Source organism: Oncorhynchus nerka, linkage group LG15, assembly GCF_034236695.1.
Source record: "Oncorhynchus nerka isolate Pitt River linkage group LG15, Oner_Uvic_2.0, whole genome shotgun sequence".
NCBI lineage: Eukaryota > Metazoa > Chordata > Actinopteri > Salmoniformes > Salmonidae > Oncorhynchus > Oncorhynchus nerka.
In genome coordinates this window covers 5,746,493-5,769,951 of record NC_088410.1, presented here as the reverse complement: position 1 = coordinate 5,769,951, position 23,459 = coordinate 5,746,493, and the positions used below count along the sequence as shown (strand labels likewise).

The 23,459-nt window shown below is 41.6% G+C and overlaps 1 long non-coding RNA gene and 1 pseudogene across 1 annotated transcript; one reads left to right on the top strand and one right to left on the bottom strand.

Moving 5' to 3' along the window:
• The window catches only part of LOC135560311 (zinc finger protein 721-like), a 77,347-nt pseudogene that overhangs the window by 20,256 nt on the left and 33,632 nt on the right, over positions 1-23,459 (top strand).
• Positions 18,487-20,506, bottom strand: LOC135560379 (uncharacterized). The gene is made up of 3 exons (XR_010458889.1): positions 20,466-20,506; positions 20,216-20,258; positions 18,487-18,930 (listed from the first exon to the last, which is right to left on the bottom strand). It is a non-coding gene; the product is annotated as an uncharacterized LOC135560379 (long non-coding RNA).

Below are 23,459 nucleotides of genomic sequence, written 5' to 3'. Positions count from 1 at the left end.
AGCCTCCACATTGACTCTGTACTGGTACCCCCTGTATTTAGCCTCCACATTGACTCTGTACTGGTACCCCCTGTATATAGCCTCCACATTGACTCTGTACTGGTACCCCCTGTATATAGCCTCCGCATTGACTATGTACTGGTACCTCCTGTATATAGCCTCCACATTGACTCTGTACTGGTACCCCCTGTATATAGCCTCCACATTGACTCTGTACTGGTACCTCCTGTATATATCCTCTACATTGACTCTGTACTGGTACCTCCTGTATATAGCCTCCACATTGACTCTGTACTGGTACCTCCTGTATATAGCCTCCACATTGACTCTGTACTGGTACCTCCTGTATATAGCCTCCACATTGACTCTGTTCTGGTATCTCCTGTATTTTGCCTCCACATTGACTCTGTACTGGTACCTCCTGTATATATTCTCCACATTGACTCTGTTCTGGTATCTCCTGTATATAGCCTCCACATTGACTCTGTACTGGTACCTCCTGTATATAGCCTCCACACTGACTCTGTACTGGTACCTCCTGTATATAGCCTCCACATTGACTCTGTACTGGTACCTCCTGTATATAGCCTCCACATTGACTCTGTACTGGTACCCCCTGTATATAGCCTCCACATTGACTCTGTACAGGTACCTCCTGTATATAGCCTCCACATTGACTCTGTACTGGTACCTCCTGTATATAGCCTCCACATTGACTCTGTACTGGTACCCCCTGTATATAGCCTCCACATTGACTCTGTACTGATACCTCCTGTATATAGCCTCCACATTGACTCTGTACTGATACCTCCTGTATATAGCCTCCACATTGACTCTGTTCTGGTACCTCCTGTATATAGCCTCCACATTGACTCTGTACTGATACCTCCTGTATATAGCCTCCACATTGACTCTGTACTGGTACCCCCTGTATATAGCCTCCACATTGACTCTGTACTGGTACCTCCTGTATATAGCCTCCACATTGACTCTGTACTGATACCTCCTGTATATAGCCTCCACATTGACTCTGTTCTGGTACCTCCTGTATATAGCCTCCACATTGACTCTGTTCTGGTACCTCCTGTATATAGCCTCCACATTGACTCTGTTCTGGTACCTCCTGTATATAGCCTCCACATTGACTCTGTTCTGGTACCTCCTGTATATAGCCTCCACATTGACTCTGTTCTGGTACCCCCTGTATATAGCCTCCACATTGACTCTGTACTGGTACCTCCTGTATATAGCCTCCACATTGACTCTGTACTGATACCTCCTGTATATAGCCTCCACATTGACTCTGTTCTGGTACCTCCTGTATATAGCCTCCACATTGACTCTGTTCTGGTACCTCCTGTATATAGCCTCCACATTGACTCTGTTCTGGTACCTCCTGTATATAGCCTCCACATTGACTCTGTACTGGTACCTCCTGTATATAGCCTCCACATTGACTCTGTACTGGTACCTCCTGTATATAGCCTCCACATTGACTCTGTACTGGTACCTCCTGTATATAGCCTCCACATTGACTCTGTTCTGGTACCTCCTGTATATAGCCTCCACATTGACTCTGTTCTGGTACCTCCTGTATATAGCCTCCACATTGACTCTGTACTGGTACCTCCTGTATATAGCCTCCACATTGACTCTGTACTGGTACCTCCTGTATATAGCCTCCACATTGACTCTGTTCTGGTACCTCCTGTATATAGCCTCCACATTGACTCTGTTCTGGTACCTCCTGTATATAGCCTCCACATTGACTCTGTACTGGTACCTCCTGTATATAGCCTCCACATTGACTCTGTACTGGTACCTCCTGTATATAGCCTCCACATTGACTCTGTTCTGGTACCTCCTGTATATAGCCTCCACATTGACTCTGTTCTGGTACCTCCTGTATATAGCCTCCACATTGACTCTGTTCTGGTACCTCCTGTATATAGCCTCTGTATTGTTTTTTTATTGTGTTACTTTTTTTTTTTTTTTTTTTCGTTTATTTATTTATTATTTAATATTTTCTTAACTGCATTGTTGGTTAAGGGCTTGTCAGTAAGCATTTCACAGTAAGGTCTACTACACCTGTTGTATTCAGCATTACACAGTAAGGTCTACTACACCTGTTGTATTCATCATTACACAGTAAGGTCTACTACACCTGTTGTATTCATCATTACACAGTAAGGTCTACTACACCTGTTGTATTCATCATTACACAGTAAGGTCTACTACACCTGTTGTATTCATCATTACACAGTAAGGTCTACTACACCTGTTGTATTCATCATTACACAGTAAGGTCTACTACACCTGTTGTATTCATCATTACACAGTAAGGTCTACTACACCTGCTGTTGTATTCATCATTACACAGTAAGGTCTACTACACCTGTTGTATTCATCATTACACAGTAAGGTCTACTACACCTGTTGTATTCATCATTACACAGTAAGGTCTACTACACCTGTTATTCATCATTAAGGTCTACTACACCTGTTGTATTCAGTCATTAGTAAGGTCTACTACACCTGTTGTATTCATCATTACACAGTAAGGTCTACTACACCTGCTGTATTCATGTGACAAATAACAATTTATTTGAACTAAATATGGAGTATGTCTGTTTCAATGTCACGTCTTTGATTAAATTATATTTTTCAAACTCAGGCTGTGTGTGTGTGTGTGTGTGTGTGTGTGGTGTGTGTGTGTGTGTGTGTGTGTGTGTGTTTTTATCTCCTTCATTCCTTGATCATTCCTTGTGGTCCTGTTGATCAGTTGGTAGAGTATGGTGCTTATAAAACCAGAGTAGTGGGTTTGATTCCTGTGACCACCAATATGTAAAGTGTTTGCACACATGACTGTAAATCCCTTTGGATAAAAGTGTCTGCTAAATGGCAGATATATACACTGATTATACCAAACATTTGGAACACCTTCCTAATATGGAGTTGGACTCTCCCCTTTCTCCCTCAGAACAGCCTCAATTCGTCGGGGCATGGACTCTACAAGGTGTCGAAAGCGTTCCACAGGATGCTGGCCCATGTTGGCTGGATGTCCTTTGGGTGCAGTGGAGGCTCCTCAAAGGAGGAAGGGGAGAAACGTCGTCCTCAGTTGTTTTACTAAAAATAAAAATTGTAAAACATTTCAAAAGTTATCCTTTTTAGATAAAACTATACTAAATATAATCATGTAACCAATTAATAGATTAAAACATACTATTTTGCATTCTCCTCTGGGTACATTGACTTCAATGCAAAACCTAGGAGGTTTATGGTTCTCAAGGCTTCCATAGACTTACACAGTTATTATGACAACTTCCGGAGGACATCCTCCAACCCATCAGAGCTCTTGCAGCATGAACTGACATGTTGTCCAACCAAAGAAAGGATCAGCGAATACATTTAGTACTGAAAACATGAGCTACAGCTACAGCTAGCACTGCAGTGCATAACATGTGGTGAGTAGTTGACTCAAAGAGAGAAAAAGACAATAGTTGAACCGTTTTGAACAAATTAATTTATTCCAAAATGAAGAAGCGAGAGAGATATTTCGTCATTTATTTTCCACTTTCAGTTGCACTTACTTAGCTAGCAAATGCAGCTATCTAGTTTAGCCTACTCAAACACTTGACTCAAACAGAGGGATGCTATGTTAGCTAGGTGACTATGACTATCCAACACAACACTAGAACTCTTCCAAGTCAAGGTAAGCTTTTCGTTTGACTAATTTATTGCCACTGGGACCCGCCAAGGTAAGTGCTAAACTGCTTACTGACTGTACACTGTAACGTTACTGCATAATTGTAGCAGGTTTACTAACTCGTTAGTTCTATTAGCTCTGTTGACTATGATGTTATTTTAGCTAATATGGTGACAACAATGTAAGCTGTGTGTTTCAGTTATGAAATGGTTTGGCTTGGAAAGGTTTTCTCTCCTGGTGACATACAGCTGATGTGTTGTGCATTGAAGTACAGAAACAAAGGGAGAAGGTGATAAGAGGAGAGCACATAGATGCAAGAAGGAATACAACGTGTCTGTAATGAAAGTGAACTGTGTTTATGCATGATCAGGGGTGTATTCATTCCGCCGATTCCATTGACAAACATTTCTTAAATGGAACAAAACCAGGATAAACATACCTGAATTTGTCCAATCGAATCTGTATTTCAGCTAGATACAGGCGACAGTGTGCAAGGCGATATTGAATGTGTCACTGTTTGTCACCTCAAAATTTTCTCTCGACCTGCGTGAACCCACATTCTAAACTTTCATTCATTTGCTACCTCATGATGGGTATAGGGGAAATGTTAGTATTATGAAGTATCGCTGTTACATGAATGGAATATGAATGACAGTCATCCAATATGCTGTAATAGAAATAAGGCCATGCTCATGAAAATACAAATCGTCCTGCCTCATCTTAAACGGCACGGACCGCCACTGTTTGGGTGGTGGGCCATTCTTGGGAAACTGTTGAGCTGAAAAACCCAGCAGCATTGCAGTTCTTGACACAAACCGAGGCGCCTGGCACCTACTACCATACCCCGTTCAAGTAACTTAAATATTTTATCTTCCCCATTCTGAATGGCACACATGCACAGTCCATGTCTCATGTCTCACGGCTTAAAATTCCTTTTTTAACCTGACTCCCCCCCTTCACCTACACTGACTGAAGTGGATTTAACTTGTGGCATCAATAAGGGATCATAGCTTTAGCCTGGATTCACCTGGTCAGTCTATGTCATGGAAGGAGCAGGTGTTCTTAATGTTTTGTCTACCCAGTGTAAAGCACTACAGATAATCAAGTGCTATTTGCATGTGATGCATTTGTTCTGTTGTTTACAGGACGATTTGTATCTTATAGAGGGAATAGTATGGTCTTTAAGGGAATAGTATGGTCACATCAAGATTAAACCTTATGTAAAAAAAAACAAATATTAACACACTACCTATTCATAGATGTATTTATTCATCATCCACATATTCATATTAAGATCTACGTCTGTGTACAGGACAGTATTATTTGTAAGAGAAAATATATCAGCTTATTGTTAAATTATTATGACATTCTTTCCAATACAAAAGTGTAGTAACTATTTTCCAAACTGCGTTACCCACTCCAGTCAGCAGATGGCGATCTGCGTCTTTCAGGTGATGCTTCATGCGTGACGTATAATGGACTGGACGGGACGCTTCTTCAGGAACAACAACACGGCTTCTCTTTCAACCACCTCGGTAGCCTGCTAGACAACATAAAACCGATAGATTGACGCTTTACACCGTGTTTGTGTACATTACCTAATCTCAGTGTTTTGAACGCATTTCTGTTGACTTATCATCTGATGACCTTTAACCTAATGTTCTTGTTAAATTTGAAAACGTGTTAAAGATTGATACTGAGGTTAGCACTAGGCTAGTCGCTAATGCTAACTAACTAGCTAACATCCCTGATCATGAGTTCACTAAACTACTCCTCCCCTGCTAAAGAAGAGGTGGTCTGCTGGACGGAAAAAGAAGCTCTGGGACTGAACATTGTCGTGGAAGATGAGGGTGTTACAGTGAAAGCAGAGGAGGCTGTTGCAGTGAAAGAAGAGGAGGCTTTTACAGTGAAAGAAGAGGAGGCTGTTACAGTGAAAGAAGAGGAGGCTGTTACAGTGAAAGAAGAGGAGGCTGTTATAATGAAAGAAGAGGAGGCTTTTATAGTGAAAGAAGAGGAGGCTTTTATAGTGAAAGAAGAGGAGGCTGTTACAGTGAAAGAAGAGGAGGCTGTTATAGTGAAAGAAGAAGAGGAGGCTGTTATAGTGAAAGAAGAAGAGGAGGCTGTTATAGTGAAAGAAGAAGAGAGGCTGTTATAGTGAAAGAAGAGAAAGCATCCTCTTCCTCTCTAAAAGGTTCTATCTCAATAAAGGTGAAGGACGAAGACGTTTTGAGAGTGAAAGAGGAGACAGAATATCAGATTAACACCAGTGAGTACTGTCTTAAACAGGGGCACAAACTATGCCGTTGTTGAACTAATGTGTGGTTTTAAGGGGCATTCTACTGAAGTTCTACACTTGAATAAGTTTCAGCTCTATAAATTGTTAAATGTAAAATCTGCATTTGGTACATATATTTTGGGGACTTTTAAATTAGATGTATTGAATTCTACATGTGGTCTACATTAAAGTGCACCTCGTCTAATATAACAGTCTTTTAAAATTCAATATTGGTGCATATTTTCTACTTAAAAGATCAATGGGACGCAAAAGCCAACCAATTTGTGGAACGAGCCTTTTACATTTGCATCACAAACAATATTTTCGGAAATCATGATGAAAGTGGCCATTTTAGGCCCTATTTAGACATATTAATGTCTCTTGTAAGACTCTATGATTGCAATAGAAGATCATAAGTTTACAATCGGTTTGATGTTCTCGTCCACACAGGAGAGAGACATGACTCTGGTGGATCCTCTGGGGAGCCTCAACAACATCCTGATGCTGACGAGGCAGAGAAGAGTCTCTCCAGATCAGAACACCAGATGGTACAGCTTGGTCTGGTCTAGCATACAGCTTGGTCTGGTCTAGCATACAGCTTGCTCTCTCTGGGTCTGGGCTGGATTTCTGTAAAACACTTCATGACAACAGTGACATCAGCATCCATAATGATATGTGTCTGTGTCCCCTCTTTATGGTTACCAGGACAACGCTAGCCCTTCCACCCTCCCGGAGTCCATGTGTCGTGCCTCTCCTGGTAGCACCTTACTGTTGGGTATGAAGAGGTTGTCTGTGCTGCTGGTGGACTGCAGGAAAACAACGGGGCTGAGTGGAACTGTGGGAGGAGGAGAAGAGAAGAAAGGATCAGCTTTAACTCATCAAAGTAAGTGCTGTAGTTTGAACAAATACAATAGATCTGCCCACTGGTATCTGTTACCAGGACAACCAGCAGAGTTCTGTTAGTTGACAGGAAGATAGACTGGTATCTGTTACCAGGACAACCAGCAGAGTTCTGTTATTTTATTTTTTTATTTTACTAGGCAAGTCAGTTAAGAACAAATTCTTATTTATTTTTATTTTTGTGTGTTTTTTTTGTTGAATTTTACCTTTTTCTCCCAATTTCATGGTATCCCATTGTTGTAGTAGCTACTATCTTGTCTCATCGCTACAACTCCCGTGCGGGCTCGGGAGAGACGAAGGTTGAAAGTCATCGTCCTCCGATACACAACCCAACCAAGCCGCACTGCTTCTTTACACAGCGCACATCCAACCCGGAAGCCAGCCGCACCAATGTGTCGGAGGAAACACCGTGCACCTGGCCACCTTGGATACAACAGTGACACTGCGCCCAGCCCGCCACAGGAGTCGCTGGTGCGCGATGAGACAAGGACACCCCTACCGAACAAGCCCTCCCTAACCCGGGCGACGCTAGGCCAATTGTGCGTCGCCCCACGGACCTCCCGGTCGCGGCCGGTTACGACAGAGCCTGGGCGAACCCAGGGACTCTGATGGCACAGCTGGTGCTGCAGTACAGCGCCCTTAACCACTGCACCACCCGGGAGGCCCTCAAATTCTTATTTTCAATGACGGCCTAGGAACAGTGGGTTAACTGCCTGTTCAGGGGCAGAACGACAGATTTATACCTTGTCAGCTCGGGGATTTGAACTTGCAACCTTTCGGTTACTAGTCCAACGCCCTAACCACTAGGCTACCCTGTTAGTTGACAGGAAGATAGACTGGTGGATATGGATGTTATGAATATCATAACACTGAAAAAGGATTCTGCCAATGAAAAGAGAGAAACCAATAGACCATATAAAACCTTGATTAAAGATAGCTCTAGACGGAAAGTTTCAAGTGAAAGAAGGTGCAAATTTTACAAAGCTTGTCCTAACAACATTATGTAAGAGTAAGACTTCAGATGACATTTAAGGACTCCAAAGACCAGACCATTAGCAAGGCTGCACCTCCCCTACAAACTGGACGGAAATGGACATCATCCAAGGCTGTGCAGCAAGCAACATCAGCCCTGAGACACCAAGACATTGTGGGGAATATCCAGCATGGAAGAGGAGGCTTTGGCCTGGCAGCAAGCAAACCAACGTTCCATAAGGCAACCACATCTGAACGCAGGAAGCTGGTGGTCGAGGAGGTGCGCAGACAGGAGGAGACTGCAAGAAGTGCAAAGGCTGTCTCTCTTGCTAAACAAGGGCAATGGACGCGGTGGGAAGGCCTGGAGAGGAGAAAGATCAACTGGAGTGAGCTTTGGCAAATGGAGGCAAGCAACATCAGCTTCATCATAAGAGCTGTTTATGATGTGCTTCCATCACCAAAAAATCTACATCAATGGTATGGCGAGGACTCGACCTGCCCCCTCTGCCCAGCTCCAGCGACTCTGAGGCATATAATGACAGGTTGCAAGACCAGCCTCTCACAAGGCCGCTACACCTGGAGGCACAATCAGGTCCTCAAGAGCCTGGCTGCAGCACTTGAGACCAAGAGGAGTGCAACCAATTCATTACCTCCAAAAACAAGCAATCCCGTCAAAACAACAACATTCATCCGGGAGGGACAGAAAAGGCCCAAGTATCCTCCTACGAAGCCAGAAACTGGACACCTAGCCATGGCCCGGGACTGGAAGATGCTTGTCGATATTGGCCAGCAACTAATTTTTCCATCTGAGATTGCTTCTACCAACCTTAGGCCAGACATGGTACTCTGGTCCCCTTCACGAAAGGCTGTGTACATCATAGAGCTCACAGTCCCGTGGGAGAACTCTGTTGAAGAGGCCTACGAGCGTAAGAAACTGCGTGACACAGAGTTGGCAGCAGACGCAACTCGGCGTGGCTGGAATGCAAAAGTCTGGCCAGTTGAAGTGGGATGCAGAGGATTCGTGGCTTCTTCCACCATCAGGTTGCTGAAAGAACTTGGAATCCATGGACAGGCTCTGCGGCAGACCGTCAGAGCAGTTTCTCAAGCAGCTGAAAGAGGCAGCCAGTGGATCTGGATCAAATGGAAGGACCCTTGCTGGGCTATAACTTCATGACCCCCCACCCCCACCTGAGAACCCAATTCAGATCCCTCCAACTTGAGGAGGGCATATGAGGTATGCGGTCAGCTGTAGGGCTGGCTCAGGGAAGAGGACGCCCCTGCCTTGCATAGTCCCGTGGGACATCTTAATTGGGCATGGGACACAAGCTAAGGCTTGATCACCCTTTAGCTGGCCACCTTTGATGAGGGTGTTTAGTGATTAAAGGCCGAAACACCCACTGATTCGAAGGCACACTACTGAGGATGTGTCCCAAAATTGACATCTTAACCCAGTCTAAGAAATAAACCTCCCATGCCACTCTGTCAACATCACGGCAAATCTCATGTGAGTGCATTCCATCTATTGGCACAATGGACAGTTTTTAACATCTCGTCCCGTGTTTTATGATTCTGGATGTTACATTGCCTGTCCCAGTCAACCCCCCCCCCCCATCTTTACAAGACTTTTGAAGCGGCAGACAAAACTCCAGACACTTCAATGTGTTCTGCATTGCTTCATTAACGTCTGATCTACAGAACGTGTTAAACATGCAAATGTACAGTTGTAGTCGGACGTTTACATACACCTTAGCCAAATACATTTATACTCAGTTTCACAATTCCTGACATTTAATCATAGTAACATTTCCCTGTTTTAGGTTAGTTCACCATTTTATTTTTAAGAATGTGAAATGTCAGAATAATAGTAGAGAGATTTATTTCAGCTTTTATTTCTTTCATCACATTCCCAGTGGGTCAGAAGTTTACATACACTCAATTTGTATTTGGTAGCATTGCCTTTAAATGATTTAACTTGGGTCAAACGTTTCATCTCTAGGAGACAGAACGCGTCTCCTTCCTGAGCGGTATGAAGGCTGCGTGGTGCCATGGTGTTTATACTCTGTGTACTATTGTTTGTACAGATAAACGTGGTACCTTCAGGCGTTTGGAAATTGCTCCCAATGATGAACCAGACTTGTAGAGGTCTACATGTTTTTTTCTGATGTCTTGGCTGATTTCTTTTGATTTTCCCATGATGTCAAGCAAAGAGGCACTGAGTTTGAAGGTAGGCCTTTGAAATACATCCACAGGTACACCTCCAGTTGGCTCAATTGATGTCAATTAACTTTATTGACATCGTGTGTTGCTAACAATTTAGTTTCCTCCACTGTCCCCATACTGTGCTCAAACTAGTGATCCTCTGCTTCTCATCACATGTGACCTCTCTCTTGACAATGAACCGATGGAGCGATACAAAAGGTACCAGTTGGACAGCTCCATCTGTGACGTTTCAAGCTGTGGAGTGAGTTTAAAAGGTACCAGTTGGACAGCTCCATCTGTGACGTTTCAAGCTGTGGAGTGAGTTTACGGCACGTTCTCACCTCCGTTACACATGTTCAGGTTGACTTTCCCACGGAATCGACCATATACACTACCAGTCAACAGTTAGGACACAACTACTCATTCAAGGGTTTTTCTTTATTTCTACTATTTTCTACATTGTGGAATAATAGTGAAGATATCAAATCTATGAAATAACACTTATGGAATCATAGAGTAACCTAAAAAGTGTTCAACATTAGGCCACACCTGTCAGGTAAATGGATTATCTTTGCAAAGGAGAAATTTTAACTAACAGGGATATAAACACATTTTGCACCGAATTTGAGAGAAATAAGCTTTAGTGCGTATGGAAGAATTCTGGGATATTTCAGCTCATGAAACATGGGACCAACACTTTACATATTTATATTTTTTGTAACATCTACCCCAAATATTTCACATTCTTTTTTTACTTTACCCAAAATATCATGAAATTAATGATAGTCAAAATATGTGAATGTCTAAATTAGAAATTGGGCCATTTAAACAGCATGTGTCGAACCCTTTCAACAACGGGGAGATGTTACTGATGTACTTTGTGTCTTCGACGTAAAAACAAGTTTTGGACTTCCACTTTAAATGACGTTCCATAAGGCAACAACATCTGAACGCAGGAAGCTGGTGGTCGAGCTTTAAGGAAGTGTGTAGGTCACATTCTGTATCATACAGCTATGAAGGTTATATATTTAGAACCACCTGCTTGATAGGAATCCAGCGATGTCTGTGTCTTGAGTGTCATAGGACTGTCTAGTGTTTTGTGTTTTGACTAGTAAAACAGAAATACAAATAAGTCTTGTAAACAGTAATTACCAGGATGCTCTACAACATTTTTTTTTAAATCACACAAAAATGGTTTTAAATGATGAAATGTTTGAAAGCTGGCCTCCGGTTATTGAGGGATCTGATTTGGTTTAAAGTTCATAGCAAGGCAGTTTTATCATGTGGAGATTTCATTCTGCTCTGTCTTTAAATAAACTCTGTCTTTGGCAGGAGGAAAACCAAACTTGGACAAACCAAAGACGTCCAAACCAGCAAGTCAACACCTCTGCTCCCAGATTGGAAAGAGTTTTACCAAGTCAGGAAGCCTGAAAATACATGAGGGAATACACACAGGGGAGAAGCCCTTCCTTTGCTCCCAGTGTGGGAAGAGTTTTAAGCGGTTAGACACCCTTAAAGCTCATGAGCGTATACACACAGGGAGAAGCCTTACAAATGCTCAGACTGTGGGATGGCATTTTACTCATCACACTCACTTAAAAGTCACGCGAGAATTCACACAGGGAGAAGACTTTCCATTGCTCCCAGTGTGAGAAGAGTTTTAAGCGGTTAGACACCCTCAAAGCTCATGAGCGTATACACACAGGGGAGAAGCCTTTCCATTGCTCCCAATGTGAGAATAGTTTTAAGCGGTTAGACACCCTCAAAGCTCATGAGCGTATACACACAGTGGAGAAGCCTTTCCATTGCTCCCAATGTGGGAAAAGTTTTAAGCGGTTACTCACCCTCAAAGCTCATGAGCGTATACACACAGGGGAGAAGCCTTTCCATTGCTCCCAGTGTGGGAAGAGTTTTAAGCGGTTAGACACCCTCAAAGCTCATGAGCGTATACACACAGGGGAGAAGCCTTACAAATGCTCAGACTGTGGGAAGATATATTACTCATCACACTCACTTAAAAGTCATATGAGAATTCACACAGGGGAGAAGCCTTACCTCTGCTCCCTATGTGGAAAGAGTTTTAGTCACTTTGGAAACATGAAAGCTCATGAGCGAATACACACAGGGGAGAAGCCTTACCACTGCTCCCAGTGTGGAAAGAGTTTTAACTATTCAGGAAACCTAAAAGAGCACATGAGACTGCACACAGGGGAGAAGCCTTACAAATGCTCAGACTGTGGGAAGACCTATTACTCTTCACAGTCACTTAAAATTCATGTGAGAATCCACACAGGGGAGAAGCCTTACCACTGCTCCCATTGTGGAAATAGTTTTAGTCACTTAGGAACCCTGAAAGTTCACCAGCGACTACACACAGGGGAGAAGCCTTACCACTGCTCCCAGTGTGGAAAGAGTTTTGGCCAAGTAGGAACCCTGAAAGCTCATGAGCGAATACACACCGGAGAGAAGCCTTACCACTGCTCCCAGTGTGGAAAGCGTTTTAACCATTCGGGAAAGCTGAAAAAGCACGTGAGAATTCACACAGGAGAGAATAATTACTTCTCCTTGACTTCTTAAAATGCATCAGAGAACATACACAGTGCTCCCAGTGTCTTTAATTGTTGACTGAGAAGGTGTTTTCTTGTTTATACCATATGAATTTAAATTGTACAATGTATACTCAAAAATATATTTGTGTGTTTTTATTAGAAAACATGAATTGAATATGGAGTACAGTGGTTCGTCCTTTAAAAGTTGCAGCGTACTGCAGCACAGCATGCATGGTGCCACAGAATTCTATGGCATGTTATTTACGTGTCAACCACTGTCACCAATAATGCTAGTAAGTGCTAGTTTGACCACCATAGGGCATCTTTGAGAAGCATTTGATTGCCTTCAATAATGGCTGTACTAGAGAATTTAAAACTTGTTTTTGTAAGAACAATGTAAATGGGACTGATATCAAGAAATGTTTCTTTATTAATTTGATTAACCTGTTTAGGACTGGGGTTCCGCCCACCAGAAAGAGACTGCTATGGCATCAGCAGCACAATATTGTGTAGAGGACTGAGGGTGTGTTAGGGGGGGGGGGGTGTTAGAATAGAATTTTAGTATTTTGTATATCGTTATTTGCATCGAAATGTATCACTGTACCAATTTGACCAATAGGGTACATTTGGGCAACTTGTATGGGACACCTGGGTGACTTCATGCTCAATGTCATGTAGCACAAATACTGTTGCCCTCTTATGTTCTTCTTTGAAATTATCCCCAGCATCATTTCTGAATGTTTGGCTGTTTATTTCCTTGTATTTTCTTCTACAAGATCTATTGTGTTATATTCTCCTACATTCAATTCACATTTACACAAACTTCAGAGTGTTTCCTTTCAAATGATACCAATGGAACTTTAGACACACTTCTTCTTAATGCAACCGCTGTGTCAGATTTCAAAAAAACTTGCAACCACTGTGTCAGATTTCAAAAAAACTTTACGGAAAAAGCATAATCTGAGAACGGCGCTCAGAGCCCAAACCAGCCAGAGAAATATCCGCCATGTTGGGTAGTCAACATTAGTCATAAATAGCATTATAAACATTCACTTACCTTTGATGATTAGTTCCACAATAAATGCTTGTTTTGTTTGATAATGTCCATCATTTATGTCCATTTATGTCCAAATAGCTTCTTTTCTTGGGACGTTTGGTAAACAAATCCAGTCAGACGAAAAGTTCAAAAAGTTATATTACAGGTCGAAGAAACTTGTCAGACTAAGTACAGAATCAATCTTTAGGATGTTTTTATCATAAATGTTCAATAATGTTCCAACTGGAGAATTCCATTGTCTGTAGAAAAGCAATGGAACGAGAGATACCTCTCATGTGAAATGCGCGTGACTGAGAACGAGGCTGCTGCCAGACCCCTTAGTCAAACAGCTCTCATCCGGCTTCACATGAGAAGCCTGAAACAACGTTCTAAAGATGGTTGACATCTAGTGGAAGCCTTAGGAAGTGCAAAATAACCCATAGTCCGCACAAACATGTCAAACGATGTATAGAATCAATCTTTAGGATGTTTTTAACATAAATCTTCAATAAAGTTTCAACCGGAGAATTCCTTTGTCTGTAGAAATGCAATGGAAAACAAGCTAACTTTGTCATGAACGCGCATGGTCAGCTCGTGGGACTCAGGCAGACCTCTGACTCATTCCCCTCTCATTCAGCCCCACTTCACAGTAGAAGCATCAAACAAGGTTCTAGAGACTGTTGACATCTAGTGGAAGCCTTAGGAAGTGCAACATGACCAATATCCCACTGTGTATTCGATAAGGGTGAGTTCAAAAACTACAAACCTCAAATTTCCCACTTCCTGTTTGGATTTTCTCCCAGGTTTTGCCTGCCATATGAGTTCTGTTATACTCACAGACATCAATCATGCAGTTTTAGAAACGTCAGAGTGTTTTCTATCCAATACTAATAATAATATGCATATATTAGCATCTGGGACTGAGTAAGAGGCAGTTCACTCTGGGCACTCTATTCACTCTATTCATCCAACAATGAAAATGCTGCCCCCTATCCCAAGAAGTTCATATTATGGTGTCTATATTACAAAAAAAACTAAAAACCCTCTGCGTTTCCGTCAGGATGGAAAATACGGCCCTGTACAACGTGATGGTATGGAGTAGGCTACAGTACTGGGCTATTTAGCTAAAGAATCCCCGTGTCATGCTGGCACACCGGAGAACGAGGTTCAATTCCCAGACGGGGAGGAAGGAGTAGGCTGTCCTTGTAAATAAGAATTTGTTCTTAACTGACTTGCCTAGTTAAATAAAGGTTACACTAAGAACATAACATTTCTACACCATAATTGTATAATTGTAGTCTAACCAATACCCAAACGGAGAAAACAATCTAATTCATTTATCAAGACCAGTCCCCATGCTTGTCTCAGAGCAGCGAAACAGTGAAAAAAATTGTTGGAGGCTTTTGCTTCAAATCCTATTGGTTCTAATCCTATTGCTTCTAGCTTCAATATGCTCTTTAAATAAATAAGACCTACACCACTTTAAACAGCACATTACTCAACACTAGTGAGACTCATGTCAGTAAATTGAAAAATATGACCTGACTCTCCACCAATAATTACATATAGAGGATTCTAAATTAAACCCGAAAGCCGCCGCATTGGTCTCCCAGTGACGGACGGCATGTGTATCGAACCTGCATCAGAGAGGTGTTGGTGAAGGTATATTGTCCTGATAATAGCACATAATGGGCTATTAAAATACTGTACGTGGTGTCCAGGTCAGGATAACCAAACATTTCTTTATTAAAGACTATCAGAGAGAATGTTGGTACTTATTTATTTTGATCCAAAGCCATGGATGAGTGAGTCACTCAGCTATATGTAGGTGCCCGGCTATATGACTGTGCCATCAACTTGATAGGATATAACGATATTTTGGAGGTTATTTCGTTTTCCAAAAACGAAAGTGAGTGATTGTAATCTGAATAAAGGCCAAAATAATATTTATAAAGGCCAAAACATGTATTTCTGTTTTTAGAGGGAGAGAAACGCTGGGCCAGTTGTGCTCCGCCCTGTGGGACTCCCAATCACAGTCAGATGTGATACATAATAATACTTTTTGCTGTATTATTTGTTTGGTCTTTTCTGGTGGATTAAACTGAAATTTCAACCAATCACGGCCGGTTGTGATACAGCCAACCTAACTAAGAAATACATTTGAAGATAGAAGTCTCCCCCTATCCTCCTTCTAGGCAAGTCTATTGTCCAGCTTCTTGCTAATAGCCATAATGACGCTGTACGACATGACTGTGTGTGTTTTGAAAGTGTTTTCCAGTTAGCAACAATTTGTTTACCTTCATTAGACAACCTTGTTCCAATATTTCTGTCATTCATTGATATTTATTCCCATAGTAATTTGTTATAGATCCATAACTAAATAAACATCTGCATTTTGAAAGAGGATTTTTATCTTTATTAAAGAATGCATAAAGATGTTGATGAAGAAATACTGTACTGCTGTTTTGAGTTAGAAATGTAACACTTAAGCATGGAATACTTTGCAGGTAGGGGGATGTTCACACCTACAGTAGCCTGGATATAAATATAACGGCTTTCTTCCTGGGAAGGAGAGGACCAAAGCGCAGCGTGGTGAGTGTTCATCTTATTTAATAATGAATACAAACTGAACACTTCAAATACAAAATAACCAACGTGGCAAAACCGAAACAGTCCTATCTGGGGCAGAAAACACAAAGACAGGAAACAACAACCCACAACACAAAACAGGCTACCTAAATATGGTTCCCAATCAGAGACAATGACAAACACCTGCCTCTGATTGAGAACCATATGAGGCCAAACATAGAAATAGACAAACTAGACATACAAGATAGAATGCCCACCCAGCTCACGTCCTGACCAACACTAAAACAAGGAAAACACAAAAGAACTATGGTCAGAACGTGACAATAAACAGTCTATTGTCCTGCTAATTGGGCTACAAGTGTTTGAAAACCTGTTTTGAAATGCCACCAGCAGTCCATCACTACTGTAAATAAAAACATAGCATCTTGTTTGCATTCTTTATTTTAACCACGTCACAAATCATTTGTATCTACCTTTCCGATTGCTTTTAGTTTGGGATTTACAAATATGCGCTTTTCATATAGTTTTTCGTTAAATCCAGTTCGGATTTAAGTATAACGTTTGACTGAGGCCTTTAGTGAGAGGTCTACTGCTTTAATATTTAATAATATCCGCAAGAGAGTAATAGGATACGGCATGTGTCAAAATTGATTGATTGCTGACAGGTGTCAAAAACGATTGATTGCTGACCTTATGACCTGATGACATGTACTGAATATGTGCCCCCGCCCCGCCCCCCCCCCCCTGTTCGTGTGGTCATGTGTTAGAGGGTGTTTGAACTTTTGGGGCCCATGCCCCCCTCCACCCCCCCCCCAGTTTTATCTCCCTTATGGTTGTTATCTATGAAGCAGGAATGTCTGGGGCTATAGATAGCGCTGGGGCCTCAGCATTATAAATGTCCAGAACAAGCCATTTTTTAAGACCTGAATATTAAGCATCTAAAATATGTCTACAAGGGAATTCTCGGAGTGCTCTGTAGCTCATGTCACGAACCCAACGCCAAAAGCTTGGAGGATATTTTGGTAGAGGCTCCCGAATGTTTTAACGGATTTCTGTGTACAAGCGAGGGCCATATTTCGTACATATTCAACCCGGAGGAATCTACGGTTAAGATATTCACAGACAGCGTGTCCCAACCCTTTTATCGTGCAGAACCCGAGCCTTTTTCTCTAGCGCTAAGGATGCGAGAATGGCTTAAAATAAGGCTAGCTTTGTGTCAAATGGAACGTGCCCTGAGTGCTTCAAGGCTGCCAGGATATGCGTTGGAAGAACAAGTCTGTGGACGCCAGGATCTAATGGCCATGGGGTATACCCCGGACTACCCCCTACATCATGATGACGTGTACTGAATATGTGCCCCCGCCCCGTCCCCCCTGTTCGTGTGGTCATGTGTTAGAGGGTGTTTGAACTTTTGGGGCCCATGCCCCCCTCCACACCCCAGTTTTATCTCCCTTATGGTTGTTATCTATGAAGCAGAAATGTCTGGGGCTATAGATAGCGCTGGGGCCTCAGCATTATAAATGTCCAGAACAAGCCATTTTTAAGACCTGAATATGTGTGGGTGTGTGTGGGTGTGTGTGTGTGAGAAACAAGGAATGTGTGTGGGTGTGTGTGTGTGTTAGAAACAAGGTCCCTTGGGCATTGTGTCCATTTCAGGCTTTAAACAACAATTAAACAGCCATCTAAATAATGTTTCTCAGCCTAGTTTCCTATTGAGTTCTCTTTATATGTACAGGCACAGAGCTTCCAGATGGCTCCAGCCTAAGGATTTTCAGTGCATGTACACACGGGGAGATTAGAACCCCAAAGAAAAGATCCTAAAGGTACTTTCAGATTCAGGTTTATCATGACAGCCGCTTTATGAAAGGCATTTACTTATGGCTAAACAGCTTCTACACAGTTTATTAATTAATGCTGTGGGATGAAATTAGGTGTTTCTAGGAGGTCTTAAACAGATCTACAGTGAAACAAACATGGACACTTTACACACATTTTTATTGACTTTTAAAAAGACCACAGTAACATGACAGAATTTGTGCAAAGGCAACGAAATCTGCTAGGGGATATTAAATGTACAACAGTAGTATTCTGTAACAAGCAATACGTGTTAAACATAAGGGACATGCAATCATGACAGCTGCTTTATGAAAGGCCTTTACTTATGGCTAAACAGCTTCTACACAGCTTATTAATTAATGCTGGGGGATGAAATTAGGTGTTTCTAGGAGGGCTTAAACAAATATACAGTGAAACAAACATGGCCACTTTACACACATTTTTATTGACTTTTAAAAAGACCACAGTAACATGACAGAATTTGTGCAAAGGCAACGAAATCTGCTAGGGGATATTAAATGTACAACAGTAGTATTCTGTAACAAGCAATACGTGTTAAACATAAGGGACATGCAATCATGACAGCTGCTTTATGAAAGGCCTTTAACTATGGCTAAACAGTTTTCTACACATCTTATTCATTAATGATGTGGGCATACCCAGGATTTACAGGCAGGACGTTTGATCTACACAGGGAGGGAAAACTTACGGAGTTATGATGGAGCGGGCAAGCGTCTTTGAGTTGGTGAATTCGAAACGAATAATGGTCTTGTAGCTCCCTTCAGTAACCACGAGCACAACCGTTCCATGATTTTAACTGGCGGCTTTATTCTGTAGTTTCAGTGAGAATTATCCCCTTCAGTGAGAACTATAAAGTAAATTAAAAATACAGTTAAGCACACTCTTACAACATTATCTTAGGAGTGACTTATTAGCTTGGTATAACTCTGAAGTGCTTACATACATAACAGTTTAACCGGCGTTATAACGGATTCAGATTAAACACATGAATAAAGGAAAAGATAACTCATTGGCTGCTTATTACAGAAGGGAGGAAATCAAACTTCACACTTATTATTCCGGGCATGAATTCACACTTCATCCTAACATACACTCTTCAACCTTTATGAACTACACCCGCGATGACATGAAAACTTAGCTAACGCAGCGCAGGATTGCCTTCCCTACAAAAGTGTGTTGCTACAATAAGGATCCCCAGTTACAACAGTATTAGCTACGTAGTCCCGCTTGTATTATCATTTTCCCCGCACAGCGGACACATCATTTGGAATTATAACATGTGTTAAAATGTAGGTACTAAATATTTTGAATGAAATCACTGGTTTTAAAAATGTATCTCACGCTTTAACGATAGGGGAAGAGGTCATTTCATATTTCGTTTTAGGGGGGGTTATTAACTTTATGGAAAACAATATTCACACAAACAACACCGCTTAGAGCAGCTTGGAGATTATTAGCCATGTAAGCGGGGAGCAAAAGAGCGGATTTAACCAACTCTGTACAAACCCCGACACGGGGTATGATAACTCTGACGCGTACGTCTAATGATTATTGTAGATGTTTACAACTGAGGGAGTTGACAGTAGGTCAATGAGATGTATAAAGGCAAATTGACATAACGGACCTCAAAGACCAACAGTCTACTTAATAATATAGAATGCAGGGGTGTGTAATGAACATGTAACCATTATAAAACTAAAACAAACAAAAAAAATGTCTCGAAACACACACATAGTTAGGGACAGAACGTGGAGCATATACTTTAACACTGTTACCACAGCTTTAGCGCAAACCCACAGCCCCGAATATTTAGCTGCCAGGACAGATTAAAAAAGAGATGTGAATAAGGGAATCCCTCCTAATAGATATTTCTGAAGGCTACTGGACATAGGTGATTGGGAAGCGACTGTTAGACGTAGATTCTCAGAAGCAATTTATAGTCTTTCCTACAATGGTATGTTATAAAGTTTGTAATAATGTACAACTGTAGGTCTCCAATGTTTTTACATAAAAACACTAATGATGCATGTTTAAATAGTAGTACAATTTGGTAATTAATTCGAACATGTCTTTAAAAAGTTAGTACTATATATTTTGGGTCTTAAATCAATGGTTTTAAAACAGTATCTCACCCTTTAACGAAGGGAAAATGTCCTTTCCAGCCATCAACCACGTCTGTCACGAAGAAAACAATACAGAAAATCAGGGTGCGTGCGTGCGTGAGTGTGCGGTACAACTGTAGGCCTCCAATGTTTTTACATAAAATACTAATGATTCTTGTTTAAATAGTAGTACAATTTGGTCATTAATTCTAACACGTCTTTAAAACGTATGTACTAAATATTTTGGAATTAAATCACTGGTTTAAAAAATGTATCTCACCCTTTAACGATAGGAAAATGTCCTTTCCCGACATCACCCCGGTCTGTCACGAAGAAAAAGACACGGAAAATCAGGGTGCGTGCATGAGTGTGCGCGTGACGGAGCAGCAGGACTGTGTGTGTGTGTTTCAAAAGGGGCCCAAGCATGTAGCCCCATTCTATCTGTAGAGAATCGTTTGAAACCAAGGTGTGCACTATCATGCATAAGGCATGTCGAGATATCAGCCGACCACCCGGGGTTAAACATAGATATCTCTAATCTGCAGCCGGGGCCCCCCACCCCGTTTGCAGACAGATTGTCTCGACATCCCCTCCTGTTGTTTGAATTCACAGCCTGTGTTCTCTAAACCAAATATCCTGTATGCAACACCTTGTATATCTCCCGAAACTCATTCCGGACTTTCGATAGTTAGGAACAGAACGTGGAGCATATACTTTAACACTATGTTACCACAGCTTTAGCGCAAACACACAGGCCCGAATATTTAGCTGCCAGGACAGATTAAAAAAGAGATGTGAATAAGTGAATCCCGCCTAATAGATATTTCTGAAGGCTACTGGACATAGGTGATTGGGAAGCGACTGTACCCGAGTTATTTGTGTTTTAAACAGGGGGGGACAACGTTTTATTTTTATTTTTTATTATTATTTTTTAGGTATGATGGACAACGGACACAACGGGTGCCTTGGATGCATTAGGGACTCTGAACGACATCGGAGGAACCGATGAAACAGACAGTATTAGGTATTTTTGTATGAAAGGTCTACGAACGTTGGAACATCTACACCTATTGAAGATGCAAAAAGGGGTTTTCAGAAATACATTTGGTTTGCAGATATGTATTATTATAAAAATAATATAACATTATCATAATCTAAAACACTTTAAAGGAGCTCTAATTCAAACATGCAAGGATATATATATATATATATGATACGATTACCCACTTTAAAACTGTTGCTGCAAAATCACTTCTCAACGTGTGTACATTTCAAGCTTTCAACAACAATAAACCAACCAGCTCAATAATGTTTCTCAGACTTACACACTGTTGAGTTTTCCTAGTTAGTAAAGAAACAACCACTAAGCCAAAACACAAAAAAGTTGTAATATAATATGTATACAAGTCATTCTATACGGAAAACAGGTACATTTTGATTGATCAAGAATTCCCAATAGGTTTGTGTCACGCCCGGACCATAGTTTGCTATGTATGTTTATAGGTTTTGTTTGGTATGGGTGTGATCTGAGTATGCATTCTATGCTGTATGTCTAGTTTGTCTTTTTCTGTGTCTGGCCTGATATGGTTTTCAATCAGAGGCCGGTGTTAGTCGTTGTCTCTGATTGGGAACCATATTTAGGTAGCCTTTGTTGTCATTGTTGGGTGATTGTCTATGTTAGGTGCTTGTGTCAGCACATTTGGTATATAGCGTCACGGTCGTTCATTTAGTGGCTTGCAACCCTATTACGACAGAATATAATGCACAGTCATATGTAAAACCATAAAACTCTGACAAGAAAACAATGAAAACCTTAACACGACTACACGCATTGCCATTATTTTAGTTAACAGCCACCCATGGTTGAATTTGGTACTTTTTCTTTGTACATGCGCCAAGCCTCCAAGGGGGGTGACAACCGTATTCCTAATGAGAAATATAGGCTAATAAAACAAATGTCTGCATAATGAAAGACATGAAAACTGTATCCAACAACGTATTTTGAGCTGTTTTAAACGGGGATATTGTCAGTAAGGTCACTGAGACTAACAATAGACAATAGTTATTGTGGGAGGTTTAGGGTTAAAATATAGGGGAACGATCAGGAATGTTAGAGATTTGGTCACTGGGGCGATTTTGAAAGAGGGAGATTAGAACCACAAAGTAATAGGGTGGTAAGAGATCCTAAAGGTAATTTCATATTTCGGTTTAGGTGTTATTAACTTTATGGAAAACAATATTCCCACTATGTGGATTATAAACATGTACATAGAGAGCCAACACATCAAGATATAACAGGGATGAGTGGGGATTCATAGTACAACAAGAGGCTTCTGTAACCTGCAATACGTGTTAAATATGTTTTACATACATCCATGACTGAATGGTTTCACAAACTACCTTTAAAGGTTTTGTAAGAAAGTTGTAACATTCCTTGTTTCTCACACACACCCACACACACCCACACACACACACATATTCATGTCTTAAAAATGGCTTGTTCTGGACATTTATAACACGAACAGGGGGGACGGGGCGGGGGCACATATTCAGTACACGTCATCATGACGTAGGGGGTAGTCCGGGGTATACCCCATGGCCATTAGATCCTGGCGTCCACAGACTTGTTCTTCCAACGCATATCCTGGCAGCCTTGAAGCACTCAGGGCACGTTCCATTTGACACAAAGCTAGCCTTATTTTAAGCCATTCTCGCATCCTTAGCGCTAGAGAAAAAGGCTCGGGTTCTGCACGATAAAAGGGTTGGGACACGCTGTCTGTGAATATCTTAACCGTAGATTCCTCCGGGTTGAATATGTACGAAATATGGCCCTCGCTTGTACACAGAAATCCGTTAAAACATTCGGGAGCCTCTACCAAAATATACTCCAAGCTTTTGGCGTTGGGTTCGTGACATGAGCTACAGAGCACTCCGAGAATTCCCCTTGTAGACATATTTTAGATGCTTAATATTCAGGTCTTAAAAAATGGCTTGTTCTGGACATTTATAATGCTGAGGCCCCAGCGCTATCTATAGCCCCAGACATTCCTGCTTCATAGATAACAACCATAAGGGAGATAAAACTGGGGGTGGAGGGGGCATGGGCCCCAAAAGTTCAAACACCCTCTAACACATGACCACACGAACAGGGGGGCGGGGCGGGGGCACATATTCAGTACATGTCATCAGGTCATAAGGTCAGCAATCAATCGTTTTTGACACCTGTCAGCAATCAATCAATTTTGACACATGCCGTATCCTATTACTCTCTTGC